At 35.3% G+C, this 16,986-nt stretch overlaps 2 long non-coding RNA genes and 1 other non-coding gene across 3 annotated transcripts; 1 reads left to right on the top strand and 2 right to left on the bottom strand.

Moving 5' to 3' along the window:
* The first annotated feature begins 2,951 nt into the window (after positions 1-2,951).
* LOC138695947 (uncharacterized) lies at positions 2,952-6,379 on the top strand. The gene is made up of 2 exons (XR_011331206.1): positions 2,952-3,374; positions 4,130-6,379. It is a non-coding gene; the product is annotated as an uncharacterized lncRNA (long non-coding RNA).
* LOC138695946 (uncharacterized) lies at positions 5,373-9,115 on the bottom strand. The gene is made up of 5 exons (XR_011331205.1): positions 8,740-9,115; positions 7,698-7,888; positions 7,457-7,515; positions 6,222-6,512; positions 5,373-5,880 (listed from the first exon to the last, which is right to left on the bottom strand). It is a non-coding gene; the product is annotated as an uncharacterized lncRNA (long non-coding RNA).
* Positions 9,116-15,280: 6,165 nt separating this feature from the next.
* TRNAC-GCA (transfer RNA cysteine (anticodon GCA)) lies at positions 15,281-15,356 on the bottom strand. Its single transcript has one exon. It is a non-coding gene; the product is annotated as a tRNA-Cys (tRNA).
* Positions 15,357-16,986: the final 1,630 nt, after the last annotated feature.

The raw sequence follows: 16,986 nt of genomic DNA, 5'->3' as shown, positions 1-16,986 counted from the left end.
TTTCGGCACATTCGCGAAGGCCTTGTTTGTTTTAGGATAGGAGAAATGACTTCATGACTAGACTTTGCACTTGAGACACACTATCTCTTATGTGCACACAGTGTTTACAAACCAATTGCAAGGTAGTCCTCTGCCCTCATACATATACCATGTCAGTCAACAGAACGGTGCACCAGCTCACTATGCTCTGGTGGTTCGTCGGTACCTGGATGTCACATTTGGGAAGCGATGGATTGGTAGATCTGGGCCCTTGCTATGGCCACCACGATCTCCAGACGTCACGTCCTTTGACTTTTGTTTATGGAGTATGGTGAAGGATCGTGTTTATGCTCTCAAACCGAGAACCTGCACGACCTTCCTCAGCGAATTACCAACGTCATGGAGAGCACGATTCGACAGATGCATGTGTGCATCGAAAACGGTGGCGTCCAGCTTGAAGGTGTTTACTGACTGAACTGAATGGAACTGCATCCTTGAGAAATTACAGTGAAAATAGAACAGGCATACATACTAAACAAAGACAACAACAAGCACGCAGACAACATTATATATTGGCACAGATACGTAGATGACATACTAATACTATACAAAGGAAACAAAAGACAGATCCAAAACCTGCATCAACACATAAACAAAATACACCCAAAGCTACACTACACATTAGAAATTGAAAACAACAAAGCCATACATTTTCTGGAAATCACAATAACAAAAGTCGACAACAAACACACATTCAAAGTCTACAGAAAACCACCACCAACAACAACAACAACACACATACACAACACATCCAACCACCCAACACAACACAAGCTGCACTCCGAATAATGGTACACAGACTAATCAACATACCAATGAACCAACAAGATTACAAAGAAGAGCTAAACACAATCACAAACATAGCACAAGAAAACGGATATAACCCCAACATAATAGACAACATAATATGAAAGACAAAACATAATCACAAATGACATAAGAATAAAACACAAACACGAGAACACAAAAAATACATCACACTAACATAAGAAAACAAAAACACACACAAGATTGCAACCTCATTCAAGAAATTAAATTACAACATCGCATACAGACCAAATAATACTCTACAAAAACATCTCAATACACAAACAATACAAACAAATAAATACAACCACATAGGCGTATACAAACTCAAATGTAACACCTGCAATAACTTCTACATAGGACAGACAGGCAGATCATTTCAAACACGTTACAAAGAACACATCACAGCCATAACAAAATTACAAAACACCTCCACATATGCAGAACACATTACAAATGCTAATAACACCTACAAAGACATCAACACAGACATGCAAATTCTACACATCCAACCAAAAAGCCAGAAACTAAACACACTAGAACAATACAAAATATACAGATACACCAAAAACACATCCAAATGAAATTCTCAACACACAACTCAATTTCAGAACACACACACTCTTTCACTTCACATTACAATACACAAACACACCCCCACAGGAAACAAAAGAAAAGGCGCCAAGACCAGCAACAACCAGTTCTGAAGAAGGCCAATAACAGGCCGAAACATGTTAACCAGGTACGATAAAATTTACCACGAGAAAGACATATATTTCATATTCCGAAGTGATATAGTGTTAAAAGTTGTGTAATCAAGATGCATATATGAAAAGAAATATCTAAAAATATATAATAACCGTAACCTCGACATATCCATTTAAGTGGTAACATCTTTGTGGCCCCCACTGCATGATCATAAAGAAAAAGATAGAATGATCAATGTGAGGACGAAACTGGCAAACACTTAAACCCTGAGAGTAAGAAAAATAACAGGAAGTCACTCAGATTCAATGAAATTCTGTAAAAAGAGTTTATACTAGAAAATGAGAAATGTGTAACAGAGCCAGCAGGTCGTGTTCTGGCCGAATTGCAAGCCCAGCTCGTGCGTCAGTTTTCTACTCAGTGCGCTTCTCACCGCGGTCGTGCCTGACAGTTCCAGTCCGACAGAATACAACGGATCAGCAGCGACTCGATCGATCAGCTTTCTCGCGCTTTACACTTTCCCGTCTGATTGGCTCCATTCGACATGGATAAGCTTGTTCCTATTGATGTAAAACAAATTTATAATGGCAATTCTAATTATTTGAAGTTCTTTTTCAACAACGGAAGCCATCCGCAGACGATACGGTTGTATTGTGCAATAAGGTAAGAAAGTAACTACTCCGAGAATGCCATCCTAAGGAATACCTGTCACAAGTCCCACAGAATATGCCCTTACTCGTACTCTGGTGAGAGTCCATCACAATAAGACTAAGTAACACTATTAATGAGCTCATGTCGAAACCTCCCCTCTACTTGCATATAATTCCAAGGGTTTCTTGAAAAAACAACCATAGTCCAAAAACATAAATTTTCAGAAGAAACAAAAAACTATCTGGCATGGGTGTTGTCGACACTTCAGGTATTAAATCCACCATGCCATTTCTTAAGGTGATGTAGAAACTTGGGAAAACTGAAGTACAACTTAAACTAGTGGCTTGTGCAGCAAATGCTGCAAACTAAGTTCATTATATGTTCAAATAAAAATTTTTCAGATTTGTTTTCAGTGAAGAATACCAGACATTTTGAAAGTTATTTGCTTCCATAGTAATGAAAGATACTACCTCTGAATGTTTTTATGCAAAATACTTTTTCTTGAACCTATCAATCTTCAGTTGTTGAGTTTCAATATGGTAACGCAAGTACAATGTCAGGACGAACAGTGGGTTTTTCATGTGTGAGTAAAGCAATAGCTATTTCAAGTCATTGTGGATTGTAGGTGAAAGTTAAAAAAATTCAGGTTTGCTATGCTTTCGAACAATAGACATAGCATCTTGGTATAGCTGCTACATGTAGGGCTTGAAATGTAGAGGGTAAAATCATTTTATCCTATTAAGGGCCTGTACTACGACTCTCGGATAAAGTTCTAGTTTAAACTTATCCGGCAGATGGCATATTTATCCGGAAGTTGGGTTGTAATTGCGTACTACGACTTTTGGTTATGTGCAATCTGGAGGCTAAACTTCCAGATTAGCAATCCGGGAGGCAGAGTAGCAGATTGGCGTTATCCGGAGGTTGGAACTCGGTGTTGAAATCAAGATGGCTGCACGTTGTACAGCTGGTGATTTGAAGGATCAATTTAATTTTGATACTGATTCTGATGATAAGTTCTGGAGCAGATGCTTCGTTATATCAGAACAGCAAAACGAATTAGGCCGCGTCCAAATAATTTTGAAGAATGGGATGACGAGAAATTTTTTTAGACAGTTTCGAATAACGAAACCTACTACATGAAATCAATTATCAACTGAAACAAGACACAGCTCGTAAGTACACAGTTAATAATAAGCTACACTATTTCGGTAGGTATTACATCAATATTTTGTATATAATAGCACTATAATAATTACTTTGAAGTACAGTAACCTGTAATACAGTAGAAGTGAGGTTAGAATGTTGCTTCATGCAGGTGTTCTGTTGCCCTTACAAGGTATGAAGGTGATTGATATAATAATATAGGGCAACCTACAATAATAACAGTTTCAAAATACTTTTATATAAAAAATAATAACAGTATATAATATATCAAAATCCTTTATATGGTAAACTACCATTTCTTCACAATTGCGTTACCACTTTAAGATACAAATGTATTCACATATTTGGGTTCTAGTCAAGTCATATGTACCATAAACGAAAGAAAAATTGAGTGCCGACACCAATTTCCCAAATAAAGGTGGAAAGTTGCTGTGAAAGTGGAGTGCGGTGGAGAGGTACGGGTAGGCGGGATCGCTCTATCGAGATAGAAGGGTAGGCGGCAGGGAAGGGCAACACATTCATTTCATTACTGTGTTTCCTTACTAATTAAAGGGAAAAGACAAGTTTTCGTAAGATCGAGTTAGTGACAGGTTAGTATGATTTGCATATATTTACAATTGTCTAAAAAAAAATGTCAAAACTACATCCAAACCTCTCTCTTCCAGGCTATCCTGTAGGGAGCCTTGCCTTCTTTTGGTAACGCTATTGTAAAGATTTACCGGTAAAGTTGTAACCAAATCTCATTGTTTATACATTTTTCCAGAAATAATGCCTTACCTCCAATGGACCAACTACTACTGGTATTGAGATTCTATGCCACTGGGAGAACATTGACAACAGTAGGAGATTTTTGTGGGGTCCACGAAGTTACAGCAGGAACTGTTGTCAATCGAGCTAGTGCTGCACTTGCTGCTTGGTTTAATTGAAGTGATGACTTTTAATGCTTCATTGGGAGTAGTTTTATTTGCTCCAGTAATTAAGTGCAAGGCTTATTCCCCCCCCCCCCCCAAGGGATTCTGTCTCTTTTTGATGCTGTTACGAATACTTCTGAATAGTATTTTAATACAGTTTTATGTATATATTATAGGTCTTGATTAAAGTTTTCCTAGAACTGTTTCATTTTGTGTCTGCTAGTTGTTTAAGTCAACTCTCCGAAGATAGATTGGAATACCAATAAGGCATCACTCATGAGACAACTGTCAGGAGATAATGTGGTAGGGTGGCAAGTTCCCTTCTCCTTCCTTGCATACATCGCTCACCAGTAGGAGTAGGCCTAACATATTTCATTAATCATACTTAAGATATGCTTGCTATATACAGTATTATTATTTAACAAACTGTAACAGTTTATTAAATTTTAGACGTGACAGTTTTTCTTCATTTCCTGAAAGTTTTGGAATTGGCATTTATGTTTTGCAAGGGAGCTGTTTCATTCACGCTAGGCCTAGTGATTCATGTATGCAAACATATTCATATCGTTACTTTTTATATATATTTTATTGCTTGGATCCCTCACAGTGATGTCTTAACAGGCTAAGATGATTCAAACACAAAGGTTTGATAAATACATTTTAAAAATTATGACCAGGTACACTGTAGGCTATTTAAAACAATAAAAATGCACTGTATCTGCAATTCAAATTTATTTTACATAAGCAAAATATGGTAAAACAACATTTTTCAAGAGGCACATTAATTGAAGCATCGGCTGGAACAACGTTATAAATTATATTTGGTAAAATTTACAGTAGCTGCAAAAATGTGTATATGCGTACAACTTTGTTCTTATGAGGGTAGCAAACTTTTGAGTGGACAAATTTCACGTACTGCATTGATGGACAGTTGCAAGCCAAGGAGTATAGCAAGGTAACATGACATACAACATTATTACATGGAAACACACGGAATGAAAATTTTGTAACTTACAACGTTGTTCCAGCTGACGCTTCAATTGTATTCAGGTACTCTGTGAATGTGTACTTAAAACAAGAGAGATGCACTATAGCTGCAATTAAATTTAAAATTTATTTATTTATTTTGTGTGAACAAAACACGACATTTTTCAGGAGACACAATAAGCATAATCATTTATTACATCCACTGTCTCATTATATATGCTATGGTACATGTCATATTTACAAATTAATAATATACAGGCTAATACATAAGAGTACATAGTAACTGTAATTAAACACAACACAAATACATATGCAAATACACAAAACTTGGAAAACTGTGGCAGAGCCAACTTCAGCTATAAGCCCCATTTGTTAGAGATCTGCACGGGCCATAATTCTTAGGCCCGGCCCATCTCGGCCTGATCTGAACCAGACCCGAACCCAACCAGAAACCTTAGATTAGCTAATAATTATCACCTGACTCGAACCTAATCCTGAAGACTAGCAGATAAAGCAGAGGCCAGAGACCACAGGGATCAAGAACAGCTGCAAGAGATTATCACTCCATTAGAAGGATGAGAAGAAGTAATCTCCCAGTCATCCAGGTCAAACAAATCTGGTCAACAAAATTAAACATATTTTTTGTTAAAACATAAAGAATGGGTGATTATTGTAGCATTTACTTTCTGCCACTAATTGAAGATGTCTTTGTAGATAGACCACCCATTAAAGAGGAGGAAAAAGTAATGTAAAAACTCCAAATCTTACTTTTGATATTCCAAACCCCATCTCTTTGCAAACATGAGGATATGACTTACTTTTATTTCAAATCATTCTATGTTATAATGTTAGCATCCAACTTTCAACTAATGTATTTTTTAAAGAAATCACTGTAATAGTACTGAAGTTCATGAATTTCTAACATCTCAAGTAAAAGTAAGTCAACATTAAACTTACAGTTCACAGATGGAGAAAGATTTTTCAATGTGGCTAATGCATTCCTCAGAGGCTTGCTTTTTCTTTCTTTCTTTTTTTTTTAAGCATCCTTGGGGTGTAACTCGATCAGCTATTATCCCATTATCAGCTGAAATATTTAAGAGAGGGATATATGCTTATATTCAGATCTTTCTGAGTTTAGCCTACACTACCTACACTGAATAAACCAGTAATTTCACTTAAAACTTACTTTCATTACACTGTGTAAATACCTGTACAGTGGAAGACCTTCACCTGCTGCACCAGCTGACTCTGTAATATTTTAAGAGTGGAATTAATTCATAAGATATTTAATTCTGGAGAAAGATGATGTTTTATCATAAATGTGTGGACACTTCAAAGTCAGCAGCTGTAACAGTATTGTATTTTCTAACGTGCTATTAATCCAAACTCATTTTTAACAATAAGAAAGTGAAGCTGCAATAAAAAAGAGAGAGAGAGAGAAAACCAAGCAAATAGTTCTATTGTAAATAGAGTGTAGTCAGTTTCTGTTTTACCTTATGAAAAGATATTTTTCAGTTTTTCTGTACACAAAAAATCATTCACAAGTTTCAAAGTGAGAATCCTCACGGTAAAATTGAAATACAACTTAACATAATGTGGCCTAATCTAATTACAAACCCATTACAGAGAAATCTCAAAATAAATTCTTCAGTTTAGTGTACTTTCTATTTTTAGGCCTACATTTATAAATTTCAAATTCCCACTCAAATCCCACATAATATTATAATACAATGATGTTTAGTTTTTATGACATCCATTTCTTGTGACCATTTCATCATTATGTACAATTTATATTTTAACATTTTTTTTTTTAACTTTTGCATCTAATTTATCTACTGCTTGCTGCAGATTTCATATAGTATGTGTGTTAGTTTTATTTTCAACATGTTGGCTGAAAATGTGTTTACATGTTACAGCTATTTCAGATTGGAAAAGGATCATATGTAGAATGTGAAAGAATGTTTTGTAGTATAAATCAAATTATCTGGAGATATTGTTGGGATGTCCAGTTTCACTTCAAAAACTAAAGAATTGCACTGTGAACCTGAATGGTAATAATAGAAATAATAGTATTATAAAGTAATACCGACATTAAATTAAATTTGTATAACAATTTTCAAGAATCTAATATTTTCTTTTATCTCTAAAGCTCATCATCTCTTCTTCTGACTCTTAATTCCTTACACACTAACCTCATTCGTGTTATTAGCTGCACTGGTATCAGTGGAACTTGGTTTAGTTACTACTTCGGCTGTAACAAAAGTAAGTAAGTAAATAAATAAATAAATAAAAAGAATTCAAACTTGTGTTATACAATTTCCTCTGCTTATTATGTAATAATTGTATAAATTAACATATAAGTGAACTTATGCATTGAATATGAATAAAAATCACTGAGAAATCACTCAATTGTAGGAGAATTAAATCACTTACCTTGGCTAAGTTTGGATTTGGTTTTGCTTCAGTTGGAGGGGCTCCAATTGTTTGTAGTCTGCATTGTCTCTCTGCAGCAGCAATTTTCTTTGTGTTCTTTTCCAAGAATTCAAATTTGCTTCTCAGCTGTTTTCAGGTCCTTGTATTTGTGCTGATGTTACTATATTCTTCCCATGCTTCATTCTATATTACTAAAAAGGAAGTAAAACTAGGTTAATTCCATATGCAACCTACAACATTAGAAGATATACTGTAATTCTCTTTTTCCCTTATATAAGTTTCTATACCTAAATAAGCAAGAGCTTTTAATGGACGATTGTCAGTACAATATCAAACATGACTATACTGTACATAGAAACTTTGGAAAAAACTGAATATCTTCTGTTTCTGTATTATTTTACGAGGTGTTGAATGTGCATTACAGTGAGTGATTATAGTCGAACTGGTAGCAGCAACAGATATTGCATTTTAGTGGAAACGTCTCTCCACCTCATGCTGTTCTTTTAAAAAATAATGTTAGGCCCTATCTGTGATCGAATGGTATTATAGGCCTAATACAAAATATCCGCCCATTTACTAACAGTAAAATACGTAGGCCTAACATACTGAAATATTGGTAATTTGCTAGGAACAGTGTACCTTGCTGTACTAATGTTGGTTAGAAATCCCAGGCCAAAAACATCATTCATTATTATCAGTATCAGTGAACGTTTCTTTTTAAACGAGTTACTATGCCTTCGACCCATGATTTGAAGCCGTGAGTACACTATTTCTAAAAAATTACCGAAATAGGCCCTATTCACTAATAATGTAGGCTATACAACAAACTGAAAGCACACTTAATATTAATTACAATACAAAAATAATTGCCACCTACACTTCTTGTGCAGTTACACATGAATAAAACAATGATTATGGAGAAAAACGCACTTTTCCTGGAACCCGCACCCGTCCTCTTTAGGCCTACTAATTAAAACCAAAATATTATCATATTGTAGGAATTATTACTATTCGAAAAGAAACATAACCTTTAAAATCTTACCTTTTGCTTCCATGTAAAGTTTCTTCATACAGTATGTGTAATTTTCTGTTCTTCACTCTGTTATTTTCTTGGCTGGAGCTTCAGCATTATAATAAATAATAACAATAATGCATACAATAAAACCTCAAAATAAATAGTACCATATAAACACGGAACATAAACATGAAATACGCGGGGAAAGGTATACCAACGCAATAAATTTCACTACATTTTCAGTAACTTCATTGCCAACGTAATAAAAATGTTACTATATCTTCCGGATAACAATCCTGCAGTTAAAATCCGCTGGTAGTACAGAACAAAATATTTAACTTCCAGATTGCTAAACTGGAGTATACGAATCTGGAGCTTTAACAGGCGATCGTAGTACAGGCCCTAAGAGATGTTGCTGAAATGATCGGGAGACTACAAAATTTTGTAGGCCTCTTATTTTATCAGTATTAAGTATTACCTTTTGGTCTTTCCTTAGGAACTGTAATTTTTGCGCTCTCTCGAGCCAATACTGAAGAGAATGACTCCTATAAATATCTACGCCACACCGCTATTAAGTATATGAAAAAAACCCAACTCCATTTGATTAATAACTCTAAAAATATTTTAATTTTAATAACAATATTATTATCTTAAGTAAGTTTTGTAGTTTTATAATAGCCGCCACTCAGTAAATTATAGAAATGAAGATCTAATTTAAGATATTCTCTACATCTACTTATATAACACCAAAACGTTTCACTTTCATATCATCAATATAGCATTAATATGTATAATTAATGAAAAATAGCCATATCATGGCATTAACTATAATATTTCATTTCTAATGGTAATAATGCCATCAAACCACCTCACGTTTTGTAGATTTTAATATACAATACACAGCTGTACTCAGAAAATTACACACCGCAGAATCAGACCTGTAAATTATTTTTAGTAAGTCTTGAAGTTTTTAATAATTAATTGAATTTGAACTCTAAATATGTCAGCAGTCCTGGAGGTCATGACCTTCGTGTAATAGTCTATTGTTTATTGTAGTGTGTGTTTTGTTTTATTCTGAAATGCAATTAGTTCTCAAAACTGACGAAAGATGGATTTAGGAAAATAGGAAAATTATGTAGCAAAACTAAAGCTTCACTCAAAGTTACTATTTTTCTGAAAATCCTTGCATGCCGAACTTCAAAGTGATGGGTCAATCATTAAAATCCGTTCAGCCGTTCTCCTGTAATTTCCATTACCAGTTCAAATATATACAGGGACATCATTTTATTTTTACTTCAATTTTTATTGTACCTGAGTTTTTTAATGTACTTCACTCTCACCCCTTCTACTAATGAAGTTCCAACTGTGCTCTACACACAGATCCAAGACCGCATACAGTAAACAGCACTGAGTTAGTGAGTATAGTACGTTCCAGAAATATGTTCGCGTTTTCCAGTGACGAAAGAGCTTTCAATATTGAATCATATTTTCGCACAGGTGCTGTCCGTTTGCCTACGTCGCATCCCTATTTCCTCCACCTGCTTCTTTTCGCCCCTCTGTAAAAGCAGGGCTGTCTTAGCTCTTTTCTGGAAACATTAATTTCTGTTAGGAATTGGACGTTTACGTAATATTATACAACTGTTTAAAATAACTTAAATAAAAGGACCTCGTTAAGTAATTCACTGTCACGTGATTTTCCCCCTTTCTACGATCCTGCGACATAACCACTTGGACGGATAGTAGATAGCATGTCTGAGTAATTTTATCTGTGCAGTCGGGCAGAAGTGAAGATTGAATTTACAGTACGTAAGGTACTCTTTTATAGAGTAGGTACAGAATTATTTCAACATGAGTTACGAGTACGAAGGACGAAACTGGCAAGTGGAATTAGATGCAATAGTCTATAGTGCGATAATATGCACAAAAGAACTAAAGCCTGTGTCGAAATGAACGGCTACCATTTTCAAAAATGTTTTTAAATATCCATATTATGATTATTTTTCAATTTAACTTCATTCTCTATATTGTACGCTAATGTGCTGTAGACAGTATAATATACACTGCATAATGAATACGTTCGAATTGCTAACTCAGTTCGTGAGTAAAAACACCTATTCTTAATACAGTACTGTATTAAGATTAAACAAAAACCTAATGAAAATTATCGAACTCAAAATCGCGATATTTCCTAATTTACGTAAATGGATGAACTACTTTTCTTCCCTCGTTTACTTAGTAAAGTGATTTGTTTGTGTGTTACGCCAGTATCATCGAACTGCAGTCGTGGAAGGGGGAGCAATCTGTCTTTGCGGTTCTCTAAAGGTAGAGGCAGGTTAATATTAAAAATGTTAGTAAAAATAAAATGATGTCCCTGTATATATATGTATATATATATATATATATATATATATATATATATATATATATATATATATAAATTGCCTCATAGAAATACATGTGTAAATGTAGGTAACTGTGGACAATGGTTGTTTAAAAAAAAATAATCAGTTGTAGCTGAAGTGTGCTTCTTCTTTAATCTTCTTTTCCTTTATTATATCCTGTTTCTTCTCCTTTCGTTGCTTACGTTTCTTCCATGGGGTTACTTCTGCACCTAAAGATGGCTCCATAACTAATACAACAATTCACGTGCCAAAGTATTTTATTCTAAGGTGGCTTTTTCCGGAGCTGTAGATTGAACTTCAGCGTAGCTCAGTGCTTAGAGCGCTTTGTACGTAGAACCAAGGACTCGGGTTCGATGCCCTGCGCCAGAGCGAATTTTTCTCCTCTATTAACTATTGTTACCATAACAGATGAATTCTACAGGACCAAAAATTAATCTTTACGTATAAAATAGTTTAGTTCCAGAAATATATATTGCATTGTATTGTATCTGGGACCTAGTAGATCTGTTACGCTTACTCTCGAGCAAGGCACATTCCCAACCTGCTGACTACACTAAGGTTCGCTGCGTATCCAGTTCCGAGCAGACAACCCTGCTCATATCTGGAACAGCCCACTTCATCCTTCGCAAGTCGCTTTCAGGGGAATGCTATGGAATTATAACGGAATGGAGATTCGACGCAATTATGTTGATGGCTAACGTGGCGAAACGGGAGAACCACGAGAAAAACCTCGGCTGAGAACTTGTCAATCTAAAGCAGTGGTGCCCATACTTTTTGAAGGTGCGACCCACTTTTGGGTTAGACATTTGTTTGCGACCCTCCCCCATTACCATACCAGTAATTAAACCCATTCGAAAAATACAAATGCCTGTAAGATCGTGAACAACGATAATTTTACTTAGAACCAGTAGATACCACCCAACTTCTAATGTGTTGATACCTGCAAGACGAGAAATTGCAATATGCAAGCCTATTTTTTGCACGATTGTGTTGAAAGTTAGAATTCTCACACAGAAACTTGTTAGGGAAACAACTCTTCATAACATAAAACTATACTGAAGTAGACCCATTACAGTGCACTTATTGTTACTTAATTACCATTACAGTGCAGTTTTGCGAAGACTTTGGAACAATATTGCTCTAAATTTTCAATGCAAAAATATTGTATTTCCAATTTTAAAAATATGAACGCGCAAAAAATGTTTTGTCCGAGATCGTGAGTATTTGCTTGGTTTCCGCACAAAACCAATCCGCGGTAAGTCTAAAATTCCACATTCAGTATTCCCAACCTAACACACATAACAATTTCCCTCTTCTTACCGCTTAAGCGACATATTGATTTTACTGCTTTAGGCTTTTAACATATTATTTTTAGAGACGTTCAATATAGTAATAATTATAAATTGGAAATTTACCACTGCAATTTCACCTAAATTGCACTGTTAATTATTGTTTTTAAATATTTGCAAAAATTAAGTAAACTCTACAACTCCACTAAAGTTATTGCATTCGTGATGCAAGTAACATTAAGGACGCCGATTGTTTTAAGTTGCATTTATAGACTGGGGGAAAAAAAAGACAGATGTATATCACGGCCTACTGGAGTCTAGTAAACACAGAAAACATTTTAAAGCAACAATGTTGAAGATAGATATTTTTGTTTTGCGAATTTGCCGTCATTGAACAGAAACCAAGATGGAGATTTCATTGCAACTAATTAGAAATTCCTCTTTCAGGTATGTAATAAACGATCTTCGCACAAAATAATGTACGATACACGAGCGGTATTTTTTTCTTTCAATTCTCGGAAATTAAAAAAGCTAAACTACGTTTCGCTTTTTCAAACTTTTCCTCGAACATGAAAACTTCAACATACCGCTCTTGTAACGCATAATACTATTACAATACATGTTTGTGAAGTGCATTACAAAACCTCGGTTTTGCTAGTTTTTCACACTTTCCCTCGATTTTGTAAAAATCACTTACAACCTTGTATCGTAATATACTATTTCAATTCTTTTTGGCTCCTTAGACTGGCCTTCCCTTCTGATATATTTTTTCAAACACTTAGAACACTAGAAATAGTAGTTTTCGAAGCCAAGATGTTAACATAACAGCCAGAGATAAAATCGACGGATTTATAAGGAAACTTTGTTTTCTGCTAGACATTATTGGACAAAAACAAAATTTATTCATTCCAGTGCATTAAAGAACTCGTGGAAAATTTAGCTACATATCATATGATACGACAAATTCTTAGTTTGTTTTTGCTGACATAATTAACTTTGCACAATTTTAAACAACGATTTTTTTAATATATACCGAAAGAAACTCAAAACAATCATGACCATGGGTGGGCAACTCGTGCTCTCAAAGTGTCAACACAATCTCAGTGCAGGTAGAACGGACTCTGTACTAGCTGTACTGTCTATGTGCGGTTCTTTCAAGACACAAGTTCGATCGCGTCTGCAGTCAGTGACGGCTCGTTTTAAGTGAAAAGCAATATAATTTCCAGATCATTTTCCTTTAGTTACGAGTAAAAAGAGATTTTTTTTCATTAAGACGAGAGGTAAAGCTTGTATTCTATTACACTTTCTCACGCATGTTGCAAATAAACAGTGAAGGTTTTAGTAAAGAAACAGCGTCTGTATGTGCTTTAGAACAGCTAAAGGTAAAAATGGGATATCAACAAGGCGAGACTGATATGAAATATCATTAGCACGTTGTGCGTGTGAGTTACAGAATTGCACGACATATGATCGACTAGCTAAGAGCATTTATGAGTAAATTATCAAATATAAGACCCTACTTCAAGACCTACAGCAGAATTCACTGGTAAGTTTGGAGAAACAGTGACAATTGACAAGGAATCGAAATTTTTCTGAAATATTTTTGGCTTACGCCGATAGAAAATCCTGAAAATTTATAGCTTGAATTAATAAATCTACAGAACAGCACGCCACTCAGATTCCAGCAAAATCAGGAATCGAACTGTTCGTAATGTTGCCTAAATCAGAATTTCCAAATATATTCTTTGCTACCATATATACTGTATGTGCTTGAGGCAGAGTTTAATACAAGAAAGAAGTGTAAAAGCTCTCTAAGTAAAGAAAGAGCTCAGAAGTAAGCTTCAGTTATTTCATCTGCCTGACCTGTAAAAAAAATACTTCCTTGAATTTGTGATTGTTTGCGAATACAGACTATACCCTTTCTGAGAACAGAGGAATACTCTTTAATGTATAAAGACTTGTAAATTCTAGCGTTCTACGTTTCAAATAAGACATGTAATAAGAAATATTAACAAATAGCGTAATAATAAATAAGTGTTGCAGCACTATTTGTTGTATCTTGAAAAGGTTGTATTCAGTGTGTGTTTCCAGTACTAAACTAATTTACAAAGCTAGAAAATAATATAATTTTGTTATGTGTGCTTAGGTACAGTCTGTCTAAAATTACTATAATTATTGTGCCATGCGTCATTCTGAAATTCAAATCATGGAGTAGATATCACGATCACCTGCATGAGCCGCCAGAGCGCACCGTGGCTTTTGCAGCGAAACTACAAACAACTTGTAACTGCTGCGGCTGGCTCCGTCTGTCTTTCTCTCTTTCAAGTTTTTTTAGCACTTTGGGAGCACGAGTTGCCCATCCATGATCATGATAGTGACAGACAGATACTGAATCCGTTTCTAACAGTTGCATTCAATTGGCTGAAATTAAAAAAAAAAGGAAAAGACTTATTAAAATATATGTTTACTGATGGAGGGTTAAAAGTATAATTTTTTCACAGCTTACATTACTTTTTTAACGAAAGAATTTAAGAATACCTCGAGCTTGCAAAAGAAACTCTTGCAGTTTTGTTAGCATTTGAAAACTCGTATTTATGCAAAATAAGTTTTCAGTCTATGATTTCAATCAAAACAAAAGCGAGAAATCTTCTTGAAATTGGAAATGATACAATTGTGTGCATATTGAATACAGAGCGAAGATTTCAGAAGCTACTTTCTCAAAAACAGAAAAATTTAGTTGGCATTAATTATTTTTTTCTTTAGCTGTAACTTCTGAAACTTTTAAATTTATTTTTATGTTTAATTTTGTTTATGTTTCTGAATACAACATACATGTGTTAATAAGACATTTTTATCATTTAAATTGAGAAAAATTAGTTCCGGCACCGGGAATCGAACCCGGGACCTCTCAGCTCTGCGCGCTGAGTGCTCTTTCCAACTGAGCTATGCCGGAACACGATCCACGGTGCCGGCCGAACTCCTCTCGTAATGTTTTACGGCCTTACTACCTGCACTTTAGACAATGTAAGTCATACATGCAGGAGCGCATATTTAAATGATGATAATACACATTGGCTACTTCATAGTAGTCGTGTAATATTCACTGAGGTATGAATATGTTATGTAAGGCATTTTTTGTTTTATTTTCACGACCTCCAGGGGGTTGCGACCCACACTTTGGGAAACGCTAGTCTAAAGTGTCCCAGGTCTGACCGAGGCACGAACTCGGACCGCGTGAGTGATAGAATGATGGGATTAATAAAAATAGAACGACTCAACATTCCGACAAGTTATTACGAAGTTTATCTCTAATTTCTAATTATGAAATTCACGCTATGCCCATACATAACATGGAGATAGGCTGAGATCGTGAAGCGTGTGTGAAACAGTTGAAAGCGGATGAAAATGAATGGGTTTGATGGAGCTTGCATTCGTAACCAAGCAACGACGCGCTATTACAATGTGTTTACTTCGACTGTGTTTTGTCTCTTCGCATTCTTTTGTTTTTTCTCCTGTACACTGCTAACTGCAGCGCGTTGAATACCAACTGGCATTGAAATGTTAATGCATTTTGTGGAAACTTCAGCCCCGATGCGATCGGAATACCCTAGCGGCTCTGATCCACTGCCAAGAGTCTTCTCACGTCCTCCGTTCGGCCTGCTTTGCCCAACCTCACATGGATATTTTTATGTCATGGTCTCGTGCACCTTCCACTCTTCAGTCATTTTTCTCGTGTACTTTTATTTAATGCCAGTAGCATTTCATTTGAGCAAGCTTCTTCTTTTACATATAAGCTGCAGTATACAATAGAACTCCACAAATAGACGCTCCACAAATAGACGTTCACTCTCGTACACTTCACGATACAAGGTAGCTAAGTCAACGCATCCTGTCCCGTGCTGCACAGGGCTGACCAGTTGAACCAGTGCAGTAGTGTGCAGATACTCGTATACGTTGGCAGCAAGGCAGGGAACAAAAATGTGTACTTATGTTGAAGCAGAAGTTACAAATATTGGAACGGTTTAAAAAAGGTGAATCAATCAGAGCCATCCCTCAAGAATTTGACATTTCGATCAGAACAGTGCATAGGATAAAACAAAATTCATCTAATTAAGAGGCATTCTGTAGTGATTATAAGAAGCTTTGTTATTATCAGTTGATTGTAGGATGAAAACACGGCTTATTTTATGTATTTCCTAAATTTAATCAATAGGGATGATTTATGTTCTCTCTTGAAGGGTATACACCATTTTAAAATAATTTAATACACAAACACAACTATTACAATAAGTTTTTGTAGCTTTATTCTCTTCGGCTCTAATCAACAATAACAAAAATGCAGGTTGCCAGGCGACGATAGAAAAGAAAAGATGCGAAAACAAATGAATGTGGTGTATAAACAATTGAATGCTCTTTCATATTCAAGTATAAAAATATAGGGGTGCCATTTGAAATTTCAAAGCGGGTGTGGCTGGGGATGGGGGTGAAATCTAAAATGCAATTAAGCCTTGTTTAAGACTTCCCCCTCAATATCTAAATTTACGTGTTTTTTTGTTTAAATTGAATTCAATTAATTAACTAGT

The sequence above is a fragment of the Periplaneta americana genome, chromosome 3 (genome assembly GCF_040183065.1).
Source record: "Periplaneta americana isolate PAMFEO1 chromosome 3, P.americana_PAMFEO1_priV1, whole genome shotgun sequence".
NCBI lineage: Eukaryota > Metazoa > Arthropoda > Insecta > Blattodea > Blattidae > Periplaneta > Periplaneta americana.
This window is presented reverse-complemented; position numbering and strand designations above follow the sequence as displayed.